The sequence below is a fragment of the Marmota monax genome, unplaced genomic scaffold, assembly GCF_021218885.2.
Source record: "Marmota monax isolate L192 unplaced genomic scaffold, Marmota_monax_Labrador192_F-V1.1 WCK01_AAM20220418_F8-fsc00039, whole genome shotgun sequence".
Lineage (NCBI taxonomy): Eukaryota > Metazoa > Chordata > Mammalia > Rodentia > Sciuridae > Marmota > Marmota monax.
Window position 1 is genome coordinate 4880051 of NW_026693602.1, and position 21900 is coordinate 4901950.

A 21900-nucleotide genomic window follows, 5' to 3' on the forward strand; every position below is an offset into this window, starting at 1 on the left:
ACACCATACACTCAGGATCCCACCTTTCCTCACTTCCCAATTGACAAGCCATCCATTCTGTGGAGACGGCGTGGACACTAACCTACAGAACAGGCCTGTTTGTCTCTTATTCCGAAGTGGAGCCTTCTAGCTTCCCAGTCTGCCTTTCCCACAGCCAAATTTACAGTCTCATTTCATCAAAATTAGGTTTTTGGCTCTCATGTACTCTAAATCCAAGCACACTTACCTCTCCTCCAGATAATTATATTTTACATTCGGAGACTTTTCCTTGGCTTATCTGACGCTTCCTCATTAGACTCTAAACCCTAACAATACCTTTTCATTTCTATAGTACGCCATGGTAATAGCATGTAAAATTCTCTGTAGAAGTTTTCCTTTGTCTTCATCACCCAGATCTCTCATCACTTCAGTTCCTGCCCGCTTTACTAAATGAAGGAATGTCATTTGCTGGACGATTCTGGAGAGAGTCCAGAGTGGGAAGTCACAGGACTGAGATGTTAAGTGGGATTCAGAAAACTCTCGGACACCCTATGAGCCTAGAAACTGTTAGGGGTTTGCACCCACCTTTCAGCCAGCAGAGGCATACAGAAACGTTATCTGAACCACATGGTTCATTGCAATTTGGTCCTGTCTACCCAGAAGCCACATATCAAGACCAGACAAATGTGGGCACAGATTCACTAGGAGCAACACTAGCAGTTTGGAAGTTCTTTCTCCATGTGGGAAATGCTCACAGCATGGCTGCCAAAGCCTGAGGGATTAGTCACACCCACCTGCCTTCATCCTGAGTAGGTGTTCAAGGGAATTCATTGGCTCTTTTGTTCTTCGGTCAGTATCTTAAGCAACAGTTAGGTATGAGTTCTGCAAAGTGTATATGATGAAAAGTATCAGCACTGCCCCAACCCTTCCCCATCACAGTTTCTTTTTTCTTTTATTAATTGATTTTATTTTTTTAAAAAAATGACAGCAGAATGCATTACAATTCTTATTACACATATGGAGCACAATTTTTCATATCTTTGTATATAAAGTATGTTCCCCATCACAGTTTCTTTTCCCCAAATCTTTGAAGTGTTTCAGCCACTTCTTCTGATATGAACCTCTGTCTTCCTAAATAGCGTGTTCCCCCAGTTGTCTCTTGATTATTGTGTTTTTGAAATTACCTATTGACTCCCGACCATAAAAATAGGGATTTACCCATCATCCTTCCACCTCTCAAACCCACTTCCTCACCTTTCATCTTACCAATTATTGTTATATCACAACTTTGGACGAGATTAGTATTTAATGTGTGTGTCTGTGTGTATTACGTCTAGATAAATACTATTCACAGCTGAACCAAATGGTCGATTTCGATGACATTGCTCTTGCATACGACTTCAGCTTTCCTGCAAGTATCGGTTGCATTTCTTGTTCGGTCTCCTCTGCTCCTATCCTGAAATCATTCACAGACTCCTCATCAGAATGAACATCATTCTCAATTCATATGGAACATGAGTTAATCAAACCAGTTCTTTTTCTTCATGAAGTCCCCCAACCTGGTCCCTTCTGTGGTGCCAAGACTGCCGCAGACCTGGCATCCAGAGCCTTTGTTGTACTAGAGTCAACGCTGGATCTCTTGTTTGTGGATTCCAAGTGTTCCCCAGCTTGGTTTAGTTCCCATTTTAAGTGAAGTGTATATTCTGCTCACTTCCTAAGAAGAGTACTTGCGAGGTAGATTTTTGCGGACTTTTATATGTGAAAAGAGATTCATTCTCTCTCACATCAGGCTGGATATAGAATGGCAGGCTGTAAATAGCTTTCAGCAGGAATACTGAAGCACTTCATGCCATCTCATCCGGCCTCCAGGGTTGCTGTCCAAAGTGCACAGCCACTCTAATTTCTTGGCAGATGTTCAGGATCTCTTTTGTATTCTTGATTTTATGAAATTTTACAGTGAGGTACTCTGGTGTGGCCCTCTTTGCATTCATCAGTCAGAAAATTTTCTAGACCTTTTCAATCGGGAGGGTCTTGTCCTTTGGTCCTGGGAAATTTTCTTGTACGATGTCATTGATAATTTAATGATTTCCTCCACTGTTTTCTCTTCTTACTTTGTGGAACTCCTACTATGTAGATATTGTACCTTTTGAACTGATTCCCTATTTGGTTATCATTTTCTTTTCTTTTTTCCATCTCTTTGAGTTTCATTCTACCTTTTGAAATATTTCTGAACCTTCCCTTCCCACTCTCTAGTTTGTTGTTGTTCCTACTGTTATATTTTTAATTTAAAAAGCTTTGTTTCAGTGCTGGGGTTGTGGCTCAGTGGCAGAGCACTTGCCTTGCACGTGTGAGGCACTGGATTCGATCCTCAGCACCACATAAAAATAAATAAATAAACAAAAAACGGATAATGTATACCTCTATAATTAAAAATTATTTTTAAAAAGTTTGTTTATTTTAAATGTTTAACATCCTATTCTTAATTCATAGGTTGACTTTTTCTTTACTCTTTTTGAAAATATTTTATCGATTTTTTTTTTCAAATATTCTTCTGTTGCCTATATTTTCTCTACTTTCTCTTTTCCATTTGTTTATTGGACTCTGCATTTTGGGTTAGAGACTTTCCTCAAATGTGCTGTGATTTCTCTCTCTCTCTCTCTTTTTTTTCCCCTGGTACCAGGGGATTGAAATCAAAGGCACTTAACCACCAAGCCACATCCCCAGCCCCCCCTTTTTTTTTTCTTTTGAGACAGGCTCTTGTTAAGTTACTTAGGGCCCCAGTAAATTGTTGAGGCTGGCTTTGAATTTGTGATCCTCCTCCTGCCTCAGCCTCCTGAGCCACTGGGATTACAAGCATGTGCCACCAGGCCCAGCTGTGTTATGATTTTTGCCTAGACACTTGTAGTCAGAGTAAGGCATTAACAATCTAGCTGTGTACATGTGAGGACTCTCAAGTGGTGATCATTAGCTTAGAAGCCATGGGGAATCCAAGATCTATTAGTCATGTCTCGTGGGCTGGTTAATTTCCCAGAGGTATCTGCCAGTCTTCTGTCTAGGAGCCATGACTCTGTCTGCCAGAGTTCTTGAAGCCAAGTGGCAGAGAGGTTTTGGCTGAATAAAGTTATCTCACCACTGAGTTGTAGATTTTCACTTAATTGTCATTTACAGTTCAATACCCCCACCTTCCACTGTGCTTTATGTCCCTATGACAAATCTGTTTCCACGCTTTCATGGAGTAAACCACAGACTTTTCAAGTTGGAGGAGAAATGTTGGTTGAGTATCCCTTATCCAAAATACTAGAAGTATTTCAGTTTTTTTCCAAAGGTTGGAATATTTGCTTATATATAATGAGATATCTTGGGGGTGAGATCCAAATCTAAACAGGAATGGATTATGTTTCACATGCACCTTATATACATAGCCTGAAGGTGATTTTATACAACATGTTTAATGCACCTGTTTTGACTGAGACTTGGCCCATGAGTCAAGTGTGAATTTTCCACTTGGGGTATCTCGTCGGCACCCATAAGGTTTTGAATGTTGGACCATTTTGGGATTCAGACCTTTGGACTAGGGCCACTCAACCTGTAGTTGCGTGATGATGTGTGTCACTCCATCACAGGATGGAGACAAAGGTGTTAGAGTCTAAAACTTTATCTTACACAGATGTTCAGTCAGTCATCCTGTTTTTAGCCACATAGACATCCCCATCATCAGAGGTGCTCCGTGTCTCTGACTCCTGGGCTTTTTGAGGTTTTTAACTTGCACTGGGTTACTTCGGTTTTCCTCCCATTGAAACTCTGGATTTTAGCTGTTCTTCCTCTGCTAAATGAGTTCCTACTCATTCATCTGCTTTCTGATTTCCAAAATTATGTTGGCATCTCATATCTCCTTTTGCCTACTTTTTTTTTTATTCTGCATGGAGTTTTGTTTTATACAATTTTCTATCTCTCCCCCCCCCACACCTTGGTCATTTTTGTGGAGTATGAGTAGGTAAGGCAGAAAAGAAATGGAGATAAGCATGTAGTCAACTTGCCACATTTAGCTGCAATGTATGAATGGACCCTTTTTTCTAAGGAATGCCCCATTTCTATATGCAGCAAAATAAAACTGAGTTACTTGGCAAGTTCCTCATCTGGGAATGTTTCCTCTTGGGTTGCCATGTTGGTGTGGGTCTGCATGAGAATTCCTTAAAGAATATGCAGTGTGATCTAGAGCTATCCCAGGATCAGGAGTCAGATGTTCTGGTTCAGCAGCAAGGAGTCTAAAATTCACACATGATCAAAGCCAAACAATTTGCTGGGTCTGGCACTGAGATCTGTGCACAAATTCCAGAGCAGTCTAAGTAACTAGAACAACCAGTTGTGAGTCTCTGTATGAATCAAAGAAATTGCCCCATGCTCCTTCTTTTGTCCGGGGCACCCTGCAAACACAGGGTAGGGACCACCATTAGGTGATGGATGTTCTTAGGTAAATTAGATTAGATAGAGAGCTCAGCTCTGCCACATTTGTCTCTATGTAAGGAGCACTAGATTACAGCAGCATAGTACAAATGTTTCATTTTCCTCATAATAAGAAGCCCGAGACAGGCAGAGGAGAGGAAATGCAGCTGATCCGCCATGGCAGGTATTTCCCATCTCTTACAGTCTTTCTATCCCAGCATGTGGCTTTTATCCTTGTGCTTGTTATCTCAGGGTCACAAGATGGTGTCTTCATGCCCAGCCTATGTCTGTACTCCAAGCCAGCAGACAAAGAGGAAGGCAACTTGAAAAAAGGGCAGAGACCTATTCACAAGTCCCCAGGCTTCTGCAGACATCTTCTTGGCCAACACTGAGTTAGGCAGCCACCCCCAGCTGCAAGGGAGGCTGGGAAATCCCTCCTCAAATGCAAGAATGCAATCATGATTCTAATGCAGAAAAGGAAAGGAAGATTCACTGGGCAGTTACTGGTGTCTACCAACACTAGGAGCAACTTAGTTAATATCACTTGATATTCATAAACCTTATCTGTAAAGTGAGAAAAAAAAATCTACCTCATGGAGTCATAGTGAGAAATAAAGGAGAAAACATTTCAAGAATGCAGAATCCCACACCTAACAGGTAATGTGCCTTTATAATCAATTCCCTTCTCTGGGATCGGGGATCCCTCTGTGATACTTCCGGGGGCTGACTTCCAAATCCATCACACCATCAGCATGTGCTGCGGAGACATAGAGGGGTGGATGGATAGATAGACAGACAGACAGGCAAATAGGCAGATGATTTGATGCAAATTGATTTTGCTTTGGACATTACCCAAAACCTCTTGGCAAAACAGTAGTAAACGTAAAATTTCAAAATCAAAAGCTAAAAACATGCATAAAATGTCTGAATTCAAGGCACAGAAAATATAACACCATAAAGATGATTTTACAGTCCACGGCTTTTGTTATCATCCTTAATCTTCTTTTATGTCCTTTCCCCTTTTTTCTCATCCCACCCACCAACCTTTTCTTACCACACTCTTGTCTTGATTCCTTGCTTTCCCTCAATTTGTGTTTACTATTTTTTTATCCACAAAGCTCTATGCTGAAGTCACTGGAACCTGTGTGTGGTGACTGTGTGAGCGGATATGCCTTGCTTTAGTCAGCCCCATGACCCCCTCACTCCCTGTACCCAGAAATCTGGGCCAGGAAGGGCTATGGCCAGCTGAGCCTACAACCCAGGCCTTAGGAACACCACAGTGGTCTGTTAGCATTGGGGGTTCAAGGGTGAGATGCATGTGACCCTGGGTTTTACAGCCCACCTTGTTTCCCACCCCATTCCCTGAGACTTGACATGTGCCAGTCCAGCAGAGGCCAGGGCCAGGGGTCACATTTCAACAACCTACAATGCAAGGGACCTTTGTTTTCCTCTCCCAGCAAAAACCAGCTGGGTAACCGAGGGTCCAGGTATCGTGCTGAGGTTTTCTGTACATTGAAGGAAAAAAAAAATTCCAATCCTGCAGGGGCCAGGCTGCTTCCTGAAATGCATGGCAAGAACACATCTTCCCAAGGCCAATGTGTCGGGGAAGGGGAGAGAGCCCGCCTTCCCCGAGAAGGGCTGCATGCCCTCCCCTCAAGGCCCGGTGCTAGCAGGCCTGTGCCTCCATGGAGCTCTGGCTCTGTGTGGAAAACGAATGCCACAGTCCAGAGAAGCTCTTTCACAGGAAAACAAAAGGCAGCTGTCAGTTTAATCCCAAGCTCCCTGATAACATTCCAGCAGAACTCCTTTTTCTGGAGATGAAATAAGAACCCTGGCAGGCCCTCTTGACTGGCCACATAAATCATTTGTAGTAATTGCTCTGAGAGAGGAGAGTCACTCGGGCTGCGCAGAGCAGGGGGGGAGTCACACGCCACCATTCATACTGTCCCTCCTGCTTCCCTCCCTCCCCCTCCCCCTCCCCCCGCCTGCCCCTCCCTCCCTCCCTCCCTCTCTCTCTCTCTCTCTCATACACACACACACACACACACACACACACGCACACACCCTGCGTCCATCCATGTTCCCACGCACCTCTCTTCCCAGGGCTCACTGAGGGGTGGGCTTCATGCAGCATTTTTTTTTAAGAAAAGCAGGATACGGAATATAGTAAACAGGGTATGTTGCCTTCTCTTTGAGGTTGAGCCAATTCAGATTCTTCTGGAATATAGGTTGGAAGGGGATATCAGGAGAGTCGACAGGAAGAGTGGGAGGGAAAGAACACAGAAGTCAGCGAGAGAGTGAGGAGGACTTGGCTTTGTAGGCTCCTCGGTGGCTGCGTGTTCTGTAATGTGCCGCCCGCTTCCTTCTTTTTGCTTTTTCTGGTGAGAACTGAGATGTGGTCATAAAAATCCCCCATCCTGTGATCTGGGAGCTGCTGCTGAGGCTTGGCAGTTCACTAAGGACCCAACTCTCAAAAGCCACAAAGCTATAATATCCCTTCCCCTCTGTGGCCAATAAAGATGGCGATAATCAAATAACACGGCTTAAAAGTGGTGCTGTGCCTGCAGCGGTTGGCCACAGGCCCGTGATATACGCCCTTCACTTGTAGGCTGATGTATGTTCATTGAAAATATTGAGGCCACCAGAGATGTTGGAGGAGGGGGCTCCCCCAGGCACACAGAGCTGTTTGAAGAATGAATGGATGGATGAATGAATACGTGAATGGAGAGATGGATGAATGAATGATGGGTAAGTAGAGTTCGGGGTTGTGTTATGAACACAGCTTGGAAAGTCAGGAAAATTGCCCAGCTTCTCTGACAAATGAATGCCTGGCCCCTCGGCACACACTGTAGGTTACCACTCTCCTCAGCGTGTGCCCACGGATGAAGAGCAAGAGAGGGTCGGAACAGCTAGCGCTAAATGGACTGCACCTTTCCCCGCTGCACCCCGCAGTCCTGACTGAGGAACAGCCCTCGCTGTGAATCAGTGCTACCTTTGACCATGGGACTTGCCAAGCTCAAATTCACGGTCATTTGTTTTGTCCGATAAGAAAATCCATCAAATGTGGAGTGCATCGTCATCATTTATGTGCCATATGCCCACAGCCCACTCCGCCTTTGTCAAGCTAATAATAATGTCAGCCTTTTAAATTTACTTCCCAATTTGACACCAATGATCTGACTTCAGACGGAGAGTAAAGAACAGTTCCCCCAGCCTACCCCAGGCAGAGAAGAAGGTGCACGCCGCCACCTCGATTCTGCCTCTGAGGCACCAGGTGTTTGGGGCACACATATGTTCCTTTGTGGTGTCCTACAGAATCTCAGCTCAGGCCATCTGTTACGGTTTGGATGTGAGGTGTCCCCCAAAAGCTCATGTGCGAGACAATGCAAGAAGGTTCAGAGAAGAAATGATTGGGTTATGAGAGTCTTAACCCAATCAGTGAATTAGTCCTCTGATAGGGATAAACTGAGTGGTAACTGAAGCAGTAGGGTGTGGCTGCAGGAGGTGGGTCATTGGGGACGTGGCTTTGAGGTATATATATATTGTATCTGGAGAGTGGAGACTCTCTTTCTCTCAGCTTCCTGATTATCATGTGAGCTAGTTCCCTGTGCCACATTCTTCCACCATGATGTTCTGCCTCACCTCGAGCCCTGAGGAATGGAGCCGGCCTTCTATGGACTAAGACCTCTGAAACCTTCGGCCCTATGATAAACTTTTCCTCCTGCACAATTGTTCTGATCAGGTCTTTCAGTTGCAGCAGTGAAAAAGCTGACTAAAACACCATCTATCCTTGGCTCCATCTTTCTTTTACCTTCTCACCAATAACCCTAGATGTAATTTATCACTCCTCTCTTAGCTACCAAGCCGGTTATTACAGATCAGCATGTGTATGTACCATGATAATCTATAACAAAACGGTTCCTGTGTGTGACGCAACAAGGACATAAATGTTAAGATTTTCAGAATTTGGGTTTCTCAGATATGGATTAGTAAATTTTTCCTTTGATCTACAAGTTCTACTTAGGTTGGAATGCTAAACTCAGACACACACAAAAAATTACCTAATAATAATGGCTTATATTTGCAATGATAGCTTACAGTTTGCAAAACAGTTCTTTTTCTGTGGTATCATCAGTTGTTATTTTTTAAGCTGAGAAACCAAAGCTTAGAGAGACCAGTGACTTGTTTAGGGTCATTGTGGCAACTAAGTGGCAGGAACTAGAATAGAAACTGGTGATGAGACCTCTGATCTAGTTTGCCATGGAATATATAGTGTCTTTCTAAATTATTACTGGGAATTTTAACAAATTACTGTTTACATGATATTTTAATTCTAAACAATTTGTTTGTTTTAGAAATTTAGAAAACACATAGTGTTTTTTCAATCGTGCATAATCGTACCATTCAAGATAAATACTCAGATATCACTTGGAACTGATTCATCGCAGTCATTATTTCTATGCCTATAAGGTCTTGATTTATACAGCATTAATCATACAGCAGTTGGTGTAATAACCTTACATTTTCACTTCTCTTACTGAGATTTTTTTCTTGGTCATTAAACATTATTTATAAAACATGATTTTTAATGTCTGCCTAATTTTCCCTGATATCACTATACCATAAATTATTTAAAATTTAATCTATCCCCTCTTGTTGAACATTTTAGTTTGCTTTTTTTTTGTTTACAAACATTCTTCTAAACAAATATTAAGTGGAATTTCTGGTGGGTTTTTTTATTGTATTAGATGCTTAGAAGAACAATTGCTGGGTTGGGAGCGATTAACAAATTTTTTAGGATCTTGACATGTGTTGTATATTTGGTTTCTAGAAAAATCATATCGATTTTTCCAGCCATATGAATGAGCTCTCTCGCCACACCTTGTCCAGCTTTAAGAATTATGTCTTTCTCTAGAGTTGCAATATAATAGTGAAAACATAAATTTTGAAATTTAATTTGCATTTGTAGGATCATTAGTGAGATTGAGCATTAATACGAATTATTGGCAAAATTGCATTTTTCATTAATAAACTGTCTAATGTTCACGCCTGTTGACCAGGTTTTACAATAATATATGTATTTTTCTTTTTAAAACTTACATATCATAAATTAGCATTTTTGCAAATACTTTAACTTAGATTCAATCTGTTTTTAATTAAGATTCTTATGTACAGTTTTTAATTTTTATGTGTAATAATAACTATTAAGGTTTTCTTTTGTAACTTTCATTTTATACTTAGGAAGACTTTCTCTATGCCACAATCATTAAATATTGACTTTTTAAATGTTTAGGGGAGTTTATTTTTTTTACAGATGATTTTCAGAAATGTATTTTGGGGTCGTTGTGAGGTCTAGGACTTCAAGTACTAATAATCCTTCTTTCCCCATATTTTTAACAGATAATGATTCTTTTAAGCAGTTTCTGAACTACGTTTATTTTCCATTGACCTTCCAATTCTTCTCCTACTGGCTCTGTTTCCTATTTGTAAGGCGATGGGTAGATTTTAACATCTCAATTATTCTCCTTCAAGTTCCTTAGCTCCTCCTCCCAGTTGATTTTTCCAGAATAACTAGAAAAACATTTCACTTCATTATATTTATTAATTCCTCTGGGATGTTGTTTTGAACTACATTAAATATACTGGATAATTTGGGATGAATGAACATCTTTATAATATCCAGTCTTTCCATTCAGAAACGAAATATATCTCCATTTACTCAAGTTTTTTTTAATGATTCTCTAAGTTTTTTCATATAGTTCCTATTCATTTCTTATTAAGATTGTTCTTGGGTAACACAAATGTTTAATTATTTTTGCTTCTGAAATCATGGCAAAGTGGCATTTTTAAAAGGAGGGTCCTGATTAGCTAGATTGGGGTTACACACTGCAAAAACCCAACAGAACCTGACAAGCTAGAAGTCATTAGTAATTAAATAATTTCCATCTGAAAACTAATTGGATTAAATTAACTCATTTTAAGGTTTTTATTTCTCAGACAAGAAATGCCCAGCCGCTATTCTCATATCACCACTGGTGAGTATCCCTCGTAATATGCTACTCTTAGTCATTGAGAAAATGAGGAATAAATGAGCTTCATGCCTATAATAAATTCACTTTTAAACAAATTGTTACAGTTACCAAATAATAATGTTCTAGACATGTTATTTCCTATTATTCTAAAGTCACACTTCTAAGTCAAGTCTCAGTAGAACATATCTTTTGATTTCCCCAGATATATTTTTTCCTGCTACAAAAGTAAACATTTTAGTGTCCGACTATGAGACTACAGGCAATTTAAATTAATATGCTTATAGAAAGAGAATTATCACTAGGCACAGTAACCCACATTTATAATCTCACCTACCTAGGCAGATGAGGCAGGAGGATCAGTAGAGCCCACAAGTTCAAGGCCAGTCTGGGAAACATAGCAGGATCCTGGATCCTATCTCTAAAAAGAAAGGAGGAAAGAGGGAAGGAACAAAGGGGATATACTATAGAATTTTAGAGGGTAAAAAGACCTCAAAAATCAACTAGCCCAAGCCATCTAGTCTACTGGGATCCCAACATTGTTAGAGAGATGGCATGTGTATGTCCACATTTTTCTGAGGAAAGAATGGGTACCTGAATTTCACATGTGTGACCTTCCTGTCACTATAACAAATACCTGAGATAATCTACTTATAAAGAGAAAAAGGGTTATTATGGCTCCGGGTTGTAGAGGTTTCTGTGAATGATTGGTTAGCTCCATTGCTTTGGGCGCACGGTAGCACATCATGGTGGGGACATATGGTAGGACAATATCACCTTGTGACTGGAAAGTGAAAAACAAGAGAGAAAGAGATCAAGGTCCCACCGTCCCCTTCTGAGAGCATGCCCCCAGTGTCCTAAAGAACTCCCACCAGGCCCTACCTTGTCTCTACCATCTCCTAATACTGCCACACCGGGGACCACACCTTTGACAATCCAGATCCAAACTACAGCAATGTGGTTGCCAGTTGTCTAAGACCCTAAAAATTGCTGAGAGTGACTGCACTGCCCCAACCCTCTTATTTGTCAGATGAGAACATGAGGGTCCAAATTGCTGAGGAGATGGAGCCTCGGACACACAGCTCTGCAGGGGCACAGCCAGGGCAGGAAGTTGGGTCTCTGGATCCCCAGCTTTTTCTAGGCACTCCCCGTGAGATTCTGTCTGATCCTTGCCCACCCAGTGTGTGCGCATCATGTGACCTGGGTGTGCTGGAATTTAGAGTCAAGCCCCTAAGTTGAGATTTGGTTCTGGATTCACCAGTTGTGTGACCCTGAGCAAAGTGTTCAACTCTGGCCTCAGTTTCCTCTTCTGTGAAGTTGGGTTGCAGAGATAAGACCTATCTTACAGGGCTTCCAAGAGGATATAGCCAAATGCTCTGTGTGTGTGCACGTGCTTGTGCAAACATACCTAGGTACTTCATAAACTGTAACGTGCTAGAGACTGCTGTTGTTCTCATCCCGACTCTGGGGGAATCGGGGTAGGGGAAGCACAGTGGAGTCAGATGGCAGCATTAGTAGCCTTCAGCTGACACTCTGTGCCCACCAGCACCTCATTCTCCACCAGAGCCAGCCTGGCTACACTAATGAGCCCTCTCTGCTGTTTTGATAGCAAATGTGGCCATTAACTCACATGTCACCCAAACACCCTCTGACAAAACTCCCCTTTATGATGTTACACCTAAGAACAGGTAACCCTTAGAACTTCCTAATAGGGGATCTGTTTTTGTTTTGTTTTACTTTATAAAATATTTTCCCTACCCCCCCAAAAAAATGATAGTCTGTAATCTTTGAAAGACTATGGTAAAGTAGGCTTAAAACAAATTAAATCTTATATCTGGCAGCACTACCTATAAAATTATTCTGATGTACACATTTATCAAAGCATCACCTGGTACCCCATGTGCATAATGTATATTTATACCCATTAAAGGAGAAAGAAGGATAGGGGAAGAGAGGGAGATGGGAATGGGGACAATAGTAGAATGAATCGGACATCACTTTCCCATGTTCATATATGAATACACCACCTGCATAACTCCACATCATAAACAACCACCAGAATGGGAAGTTATACTCCATGGATGTATGATATGCCAAAATACACTCTACTGTCATGTATAACTAAAAAGAACTAGTTAAAAAGAAAGAAACATGGGCATGGGAAGAGGTGCATGTTAGAAGTAGGCAGTTCTACCAACTTGAGGACCAACATGCTCCATCCTAAAGGTCTCCAGTTACAGGGTAGCTTCTGCTTTCCACCCTGCCCTCTACCGACCCATCCAAGTACAACTGAACCCACAGGGCAGGGGAATTGGAGTTCCCCAGTTTATGTAATATGATGCTGACCTGAGGCCTAGGATTAAAAGAGAACCCTTGGTGTTCAGAAACAACCAGACCACAGCCCCTGACTCACACACCCTGCCCTGTTCTGAGGGGAACCATCAATCTGTCCATTATCCCCCTCTGCTTAAGGCTTCTGGGGCATCTGGGAACTCATCTGTGGGGAGCCCAGACCTGCTGCAGCCTGAAGAATTGGGAATTAACAGGACTGTACTTTTTCTCATCTGTTCTTCTCATTGAACAACTTTCCTACCATGGTCATCAGATCCACTCCTGATCCTCAGCAGAATGGCCACTTCAGACCTGTGTCCACAGGTGCCTGTTTCTGTTCTCTTCAGTCTAGGTCTCCCCAGGATGCTGATCCAAGTCTGAAATCTGTTCTCAGTTTTGCCATCTTCACTTTGGGACTTCTTTTTATTGGAAAAAAAAAAGCCCATGTTTGATGTCCCCTTCCCCCTCTCTGCGACTTTGGCTCCATAATTGAGCAGTGGTATAGCTCAGCCCTACCCTGGGGGAAGTTACTTGAGAATGGGGTTACCAGAATTGGGGAGGGGGGGAGGGGTCTAGTTAAATTTGAACTTCACTTGAACAACAAATAATTTTTAGTATGTGTATGAAAGTGTAGTATAAATTGTGAATCTGAAATTCAAATTAAGCTGGGTGTCTCATATTTACTTGGCCTACCACCCCTGGAGTCACATCTGGCCCTTCAATATCCTCTTAGGAAGAGGTCCCAAGATGGTTAGCTCTGTGCTAAAGTGGGCTTTGCCATTAAAACTGGTCTGTCCCATAGCAGGCTCGTAGCTACCTGTATTTAGAAGCATGGTTATTTCTAAGAACTAAGCAGATTCCGTCTTGGTCTATTAGATGAACCCAACATGGCCAGACCAACTCCCTGAATACATCTCATTGTAAGGATCAAAATGTCATTCTCTGTCTCTGTCAGGATTTCCTCCAACTTTGCAAATAAGGTCCAAATATACTGCAGTTATCTAAAACAGTTTTCCAACCCTGTCTCTCCTCTACAGGATTACTGGTTGCCAAATCTATGAAATCGATGAGGTGCATAACTCATCGTCTCCAATTATTATTCATTTTGGGGATAGGGCTGTTAATAAAACTAGTCTGCCACGGTTTTAGTCATTATCTCCCATTCCTTTCAAAAACCGAAAGCTGACTTGAGTTTTCAAAAGAAACTAAATCGGAGATCTTTCTGATCCTTTGGGTTCTGCTTGCTCTACCCAGTCTTGCAGTGGTGAAGGCCTTCTCATTGCTGGCGTCCAAATGGCAACTCAAGAGGTGCCCTTTCTCTTTTCTACTCTTTTAAAAATCTTTCTCTGATCTGCACAACTTTTAAAACAGAAACTTTACAAGTTCCAGCGAGTTACATAGTTCCCTTTTTCTTCTTTAGTTGTCATCATCATCAGATCAACTACAAGGCTCATAGGTGTTCCTGACAGCCCCAGAGTTCATGGGACGGAAAGGAAGAATCTGTAAATTGGCTTTTGTGCGCTCTTACACAGGCTTCTACGTGATTCTCTTTGCCTTCTTAAAGAAGATGGGACGGGCCATCATGAAACAAACCTAGACATAGAACTGACCATCTCCCTGTACTGATCACGCCTCCCTTTCTGCACCCAAAACTTGGCCAGAGAACATTCAAGAATATTCACTTTGGGTGATGTGTGTAACATTTTTTTTTAAATCATGGGCTGTTAAAGCCTGAACATATAGCCTGATTCTTCTCTTTCCTAAAATTAAATGATTTGGGGCATAGATTAATATATAGTCTTTAGCCTGACAAAGAAAATAGAACCCTTTGTTGTCCAGTTTTGTTTTAGACAGAGATTCACATTATAAATACCATTCCCCTTTTCTTTCTCTTTCCCTTACTTCGGAAACTTAAGAGGGCAGATATGAAAGTGCATTTGCTTCTGTTTCAATCTAAGTCACAGGGCTTACCGGACCTCTCCCGGTGAACAAATAATTGTAAAGCACTGCAATTGAAATCAGCTGTAACTGGGTTTTGTCATCCCCCCATCTCATGATATAGGAGGGGACAGGCATGTTCTGAAATCTGGTCTTTGGTTTCTTATACAGAAGGTGTGGATCAACTCAACCTGGAGGGAAAAGGAGAGTCTAGCTTCTTCCTGTCCGGCTTCTCTTTGGAGCTGTTTCTAATTCAAAACTGATTTTCAGTTGTCCTTACATGATCCTGGTAATGTATCAACTTAGGACAGAAAGAAAAATTAGTTAATTGCCTTCCTTGGAGAGTGAGAGTCTCCCTCTCACTACCAAAGGGTTTTCACTAGCCATCCATTTTTACTTAATATCCATTTTATCTATGAACCCTTGTCTAGTTATTTTCTGAGTTCAGTTGCTTCAACCTTGAAAGTAGAATAGTTACCTTATCATTAGGCAATTGGTAGCATTAGGTTGATTGATAGTGTTGGGATAGTTTTCCTTGAAAGAATCACTTAAAGGATTGTTGATCCCAAGCAGATAAAAGCAGTTTTAACTCATGGACATAAATGGCTTTAGAAGTTGGTCATTTAATTCTAGGTAGTACTTCACAAACAGACAGGCACTGCTCAGCCCTGAAGAATAAAGGCCAGGCTTCTAAAGGTGCTCACGCACACTTTGAGTATAGGGGATCAGGGCCTGCAGTAGGCCGGCCAGGATTGGAATGTTCTTATTAGCCACAGGACAGAGAAGAAAGCTGGGGAACTCAAAACCTTGCCCATAAATTTAGTTGCTTTAGTGCCTAAACTAATTACTTACAGACCAAGGGATTGAGCTGCTTTTAATCTTCCCACTTCAGAAAATTGAACTTATTAGATAAGATATTTAAATTTACCAAATTTAATGGGTGAAGGCCACAAGTGGGCCCCGAAGAGGATCAGGATTAGAAGCGACATGTTGATACACAGCCGTTAAATTGGACAACTTTTGCTATTTTGAAGTACAATACCAAAAGTAGTTTTATTATTTTGTTTAATTTTGGAAGCGAGGCTAGGACTGAATTTAGAAATCAGTGGAATATCTGACGTTAAAGGCTTCTCCCATCTGCACTGGGGGGAGATAGAGTTTGTGGGTTGATCCAGACCTGTTTTACCTCATAGGCCATGAGCGACCCGATACGTGTGTAAGGGAGACCCCTGAGTGACTGACGTGGACAAGCAGCAGGACCGGTGATGGGCAGGCAGGGGCAGGGGGTTCAGCCATACGGCCACACAGGTCACAGCAGAGCCTCTGTCTTGACTTTCTCTGCACTGCGCTTTACCATGCAGTTGCAACAGGAAGCAGTTAATGGACGAGGGTAGCCAGTTATCTAACTTGTGCCCAGCACATCCCTGGAGATTCTGGCCCAAAACTATGAACTTGCCACAGAGTTTACCTGTCTGGGTTTATGGGTAGAACATCAGAGATGAACATGGCTTTGAAGGCTGTGGGACTGAGTTGAGTTCAACCAGTCTGGGGTCTGGGGTTGTTTTGTTTTCAGTGCTAGGGATGGAACTCAGGGTCTCACTCGTGCTAAGCAAGTGCTCTGCCACTAAGCCACACCTCCCACCCCTAGCTGCAAATATACAACAAAAATGGCAAATTTTGAGTTAGGAAGATGGCAATTTCATGTGGCTCAACCCAAGTTGTACCACTCGTTTTAAATATTGGGCACCAGGGCTCAGAATGAGTAGTGATTTTTTTTTCTTACTTTATGATGAAAAAACTTAGACAAAATAAGTGTATTATGAGCCCCCATAGAAATTCTGCCCCAAATCAGTTCTCAAGGTATTGCCACACTTCATTGATCAGTCCCTCTCTGCTTTTGTGTGTGTGTGTGTGTGTGTGTCTGAGTTTTTTCTGGTGAGCGCTAGACCTCAAGTCACTTCACCCCTACATTTTATGTGCATGATCCAATTCTAAACTATGGCCATTTTCTCAGGCAATCACAATGTCATTATCACACAAACTTAAAAAAATTAATGGTTAGTACTTTATCTACATTAACATTGTTTCAAAAAATGTTTTGTATGGTCAGTGAAGATCCAAAGTCCACTGTTGCATTTGAATGTTATATTTATAAATTTTTTTATGAAGGCCAGGAGTACGTATTTGTTTCATTTATTCTTTTATTCTTCTTGTTGAAAATTTGTGCATGTGTTTTGTTTTGTTTTTATTTTTGAGGTGCTAGGGCTTGAACCCAGGGCCTCCTGGGGGTACTCTACCCCTGAATGACATCTACAGCCCCTTGTCAAAGTACTTTTATAGCAAGTTTCAACCATTATATCAGTTTACTCTACAGACTCTATTCCTAAAAGGTAATTGGCTGTCTTCCCCACGGTGTGCTCTTGGGCCAGCCCTCAGACCCAGGGTGCTTGCTGAGGCGGAAACACCCTTCCTCCAAGGATGTGCTGTTTGGATTCAGGCTCTTTTCATCTCTTTTATTACCTGCCCTTGACTTGCTGAAGAAACACATCTCTTCAGTGCCATAGGACATTAGCTTGCAAGTGGTCCTCACTGTGGCGTCTCCCTGGCTCTCCGCTCTCCTGACCCCCAGCCAGCACCTTGCAGCACCAACCTGCCCACACATTCACTGTTTAGATGGCCACCACCATCATGGACCTGTGCTTTAATTAGTTAAATATACACTTGTGTATGTGTACATATCTGTTTTTGTTACTTTAAAATAATGCCAAGTTTGGTTGAGATAAACTATAAAACTGAGAGGTTTCATATGATATATGTAATATTTTCTTCAACCCTAAGAACAGATTGAAGGCTGCTGTCTCAACACACCAGCCCACCTGGAGCCCCGTAGAGTCTGGGAACTTTGATATTATCCCTTTAAGGCATCATAAGAATGAAGCAGATAATCCCCATTTTTCAGTTGAGGAAACTGAGTTTAAGGAACCCAAATAACCTTACCTAAGGCTCCCTGGGACCAATTCCATTGCTCAGGTGCAAAACAAGGTGTGGGAAAGCTCACTGCTGGGTCTTTGTCTTCGAATGCAGGTCACCAGTCCTGCATTCATTGTTGCTATATGTCACATGCCATGCTTTGCTGGAGTGGATGCCCTTCTTCTTTGGATTTGTGATCATTTTAAAAATACATATTATGGCTGGGCATGGTAGCCCACGCCTGTAATCCCAGTGGCTTAAGAGGCTGAGGCAGGAGAAGTGCAAGTTCAAAGCCAACCTCAGCAACTCAGAGAGGTTCTAAGCAACTTAGCAAAACCCTGTATCAAAATAAAACATAAAAAGGCTTGAGATGTGGCTTGATGGTTAAGCACCCCTGGGTTCAATCCCTGGTAAAGAAAGGAAGGAGTGGGGAGAAGGGGGAGGGGAGGAGGGGAGAAGGAAGGAAGGGAGGAAAGGAGGGAGGAAAGGGGGGAGGGAGGAAGGAAGGGAGGGAAACACCATTCATATTGTGAATATTGACATATTGCTGGTACAGAGAAGTAGAACCTGCTTCTGGCGCACTGTAATGTGAGATGCTTATTGTAGACTCTGGTGGAGAGAGCTACACCATGGCCCGTGTAAATCCATGTTGATGGCTGGCTTTTCAACACGTTCATCTAGCTGAAGTTTCCATTGAAAAGAACCAATCCCTTTGGAGATTGGAGCCATAGATTCTCACCAGTAGAAAACTCTGATAAGTTACTGAGGCCTGGAGGGATTTGAAACGCTGCATAAAGCCTGCAAAGAGGGGAACATCTCTTGAAATCCATGCAGGATCTTCGCACCAGCTGGGCTTCATTTCAGAATCTACTGCTGTCATTACAAAATAGCTGTTTTCTCTTTAATCTGTGTGCCACATTGCAGCAATTTTCATCAAAAATATATTAAGCCCCTGCTGTAAATTGGCCCCACACACCCTTGTCAGACATGTGAAGCGTAAAATATCTTCTTTTTCCAAAGTTTTCTCTCTCTTGAAAGCCCTAGTAGATATCAGCAGTTCCTAAAGCCTCATAATTGTCACGATGCCTGTAAGCCAAGGATTATAACGCGGAACAAATCCGCTGCCGTGTCAGAGATGGGTCTTATCCTTTGTTTACCAAAAAATTATAGAAAAGGTATTCTGCGAGGAAAAAAAAGGGAAAACCCTGCATCGCCACATCCTCTGAAACCTCACCTTGAATTGCCTGCCCAAGAGAGAAGAGTTTTCCAATACCAGGGAGGAGATTCCCATGCACCACCTAAATCACCCTACCAAATGTCCTCGATACAGCTGGGCTGAAGCAGGTGCACCAGTTGTGGGGTTCACCCATGGGCACATGAAGCATGGGTTCAAGGGACTTCTGTCTGTGTTTGGGTGTGCATCTGTGTGCCCATACATGTGTGGGAATACGCCTGGTAACTCTTCTGGAGTAGTGTAGAATCTTCCAGCAATGCTTTATATCCCTTCCATAGTAGAGAGAGCTGTGTGGGTCAGCTGGACACCTCCAGGAGTGTCAGCTGGAAGGACAGGGCCTCCTTTCCTGTTTTCAAGCTTCAAGATGGTGCAGCTCTGTGGCGGGGAGCTTCGTGGGGCCAACACCAAAAAAGTGTGTCTGTGTTGTGGAGAAAAGAATGGCGTCTGTTCCTTACCCACAAATGTAAAAATGTCATCCACTTCTTTGGTTTCTTGAAAAAGACAACACAAGAGCTATGGTGACTTAAACAGTTCCCAGAAGCTCCTGCAACAAAACAAGGGTTGACAGTTTTAACGGGAAATTGCCTCAGAGTTTTAAGCCTTTCTAATTTCACCCTTAATGCTCACTAAAATGCATCCAAGAACATTTCATGTGTAATATGCAGGACGCGTGAGGCACGACCTCTTGGATCGAATTCAGATTTAGTTGACACCCTTATACTTCTGTTTTTTTAAAAAAATAATGACAACCAGAAGTCTACATTTTAAAAGGGACTTCCAAATTTGCTTGCTGTTCTCCTCTTTAATAAGATATCTATGAATTCAACATTATGTAGGGTTATTGTTGGGTTAGGTTGGTTTTTTTTTTGTTTTTGTTTTTGTTTTTTTTTTTTGCTACTATTATTAATGCAATTTCAAGTTAGACAGTTTGCAGGCTTTCCTGAGTTTCAGGATGGATTATTGACATACCTGACAGGTGTGATACAAATCTTCTGTTGCCAGCTGTGCCTTCTCACCTAACTGTGTGGCTGCCCTTTCTGAGTTCTGATGAGGAAGCAATAGAACTCTGGGCCCAGTCACTCTGTTAGCAGAGATAACTGTATTGCTAAGGAACATTTTTTTTCTCAAAAACTTCACCTCTTTGGGAGCACCAATGCTTGCCTTCTTCTAGGAAACAAGCTTCCGGGGCAGACCACCTCTTGGCACCTGATCCCAGTCTATTAAACACTGTGAAACAGGTCATTTGGGCCAGCTCCAGGAAGGAGCAGAGACTTTTGGCAGTGCCACCAGCAAGAATCAGATACCATGTGCTCTTCCAACACAGAACACAGATGTGCCCCTTCAACTACATTTCAGCCACAAAACTAGGAGGCAGAGGGTTGGCATTTTCCAGTAGGAAATCATTCCGATAACTGAAAGAGAGCTCTTTAGACCCAGTGTTAGAAGACCATCTCAGTAAGTCATAGGAGATCACATTTTAAAGCAAAAGAAAATGCTAAGGTAGAGATGGAAGTGGCTGGAAATTACTGTTCACTTTGACAAGACCTTGTGGGTAGACAGTCAGACAGGGCCAGAAGCAGACTGAGGATCCTAAGGTACTCATGTGCCCAGTGCACAGTCAGACTGGGTGTGGGGTGATCCTTCTGGGGGACCAGGCTCCCTGTTGATTGCCTGGGTTGGTTCTGTAGTGAAACTTCCTGACCTGAGGACTGGTCTCCCTCCTCACCAGACTGCATGTCCTTCCTGATGCCCACAGAAGGCAGAGAGCAGAGAGCTTACCTGGCCAGAACAATATTCTTTGGACAAGAATGTTTGATGACTTTGTGTCTTCTCTAGCTCTCTACAGGAGTATAGTGCTCTGGTTGATCTTACTGGAGTAACCAGAATACTGAAGGATGAATATTATAATTTTTCAAACAAAATTCATTACATTAAAATGAAGTAAATGTTGGGGCTGTGGTTGTGGCTCAGTGGCAGAGCACTTGCCTAGCATGTGTGAGGCACTGGGTTCGATTCTCAGCACCATATATAAGTAGATGAATAAAATAAAAGTCTGTCAACATCTAAAACAATATTTTTAAGAAATGAAGTGAGTACAATGTTTTGTGGATTTTTGTTTTTGTTTTTGTTTTATTCTGTTCTGTCCAGGGATTGAACTCAGGGATGCTTAACCACTGAACCATATCCCCAGCCCTGTTTTATGTGTTATTTTGAGACAGTGTCTCCCTAAGTTGCTTAGGGCCTCACTAAGTTGCTGAGGCTGGCTTTAAACTTTCTATCTTCCTGCCTCAGCCTCCCTAGACACTGGGATTACAGGTGTGCACCACTGCACCCTGCTAATGTATTCTTTGTTTGATGATGATGTATAAATTAGTTCAGATCATAACAGGACCAGGGAGTCGCCAGCATGAATTTTGACTATTCACATGGGACTTAGGTACATGGATACTTTCTGACAAAGGGTTCTAGCTAATGTGAGAAGTCAACTAACCAAGATGTATGGAGATGTTTGTTTTTTCTGTTTCCTTCTATTTAGGAAAGTAATGTATTCTCAATACATAACTATAACAATATTCTCTGAGAGTTTCACATTCCCAAGTAGATGCTATAGGACATTCAAACATCTACCCATAGATGATAGCTGATCTAACATGAGCAAATTATGGTGTCTCCTACTCTCTGAAATGGAAGATCTGCATTTTTGGACTCAGTATAAATGGAGTGCTTTTCTTAGAAGAGCAATAAAAATCAACTCAAGTGAACTTGAAAGAAGGAAGGAAGCAAACAAGCAAGCAAGCTAGCTAGCTGTAGGTAGCAGTGGGTAGCTCCCAGATTTCAGAACACTGGACTGCCATGTTTTAAAAAACATAAGAATGGAGGTAACTCTGGGGCTTTTTTATCAAGAAGTAGTATGTAGGCTATAAAGATGCCACCACCAAAATGAGTCCCTTCCACCTCTTTTCAGCCTCTGCATTA

The 21900-nt window shown here is 42.1% G+C and overlaps 1 protein-coding gene across 1 annotated transcript in view; it reads left to right on the plus strand.

Moving 5' to 3' along the window:
- The window catches only part of Maml3 (mastermind like transcriptional coactivator 3), a 390401-nt gene that overhangs the window by 298378 nt on the left and 70123 nt on the right, over positions 1–21900 (plus strand). The window lies entirely within an intron of this gene.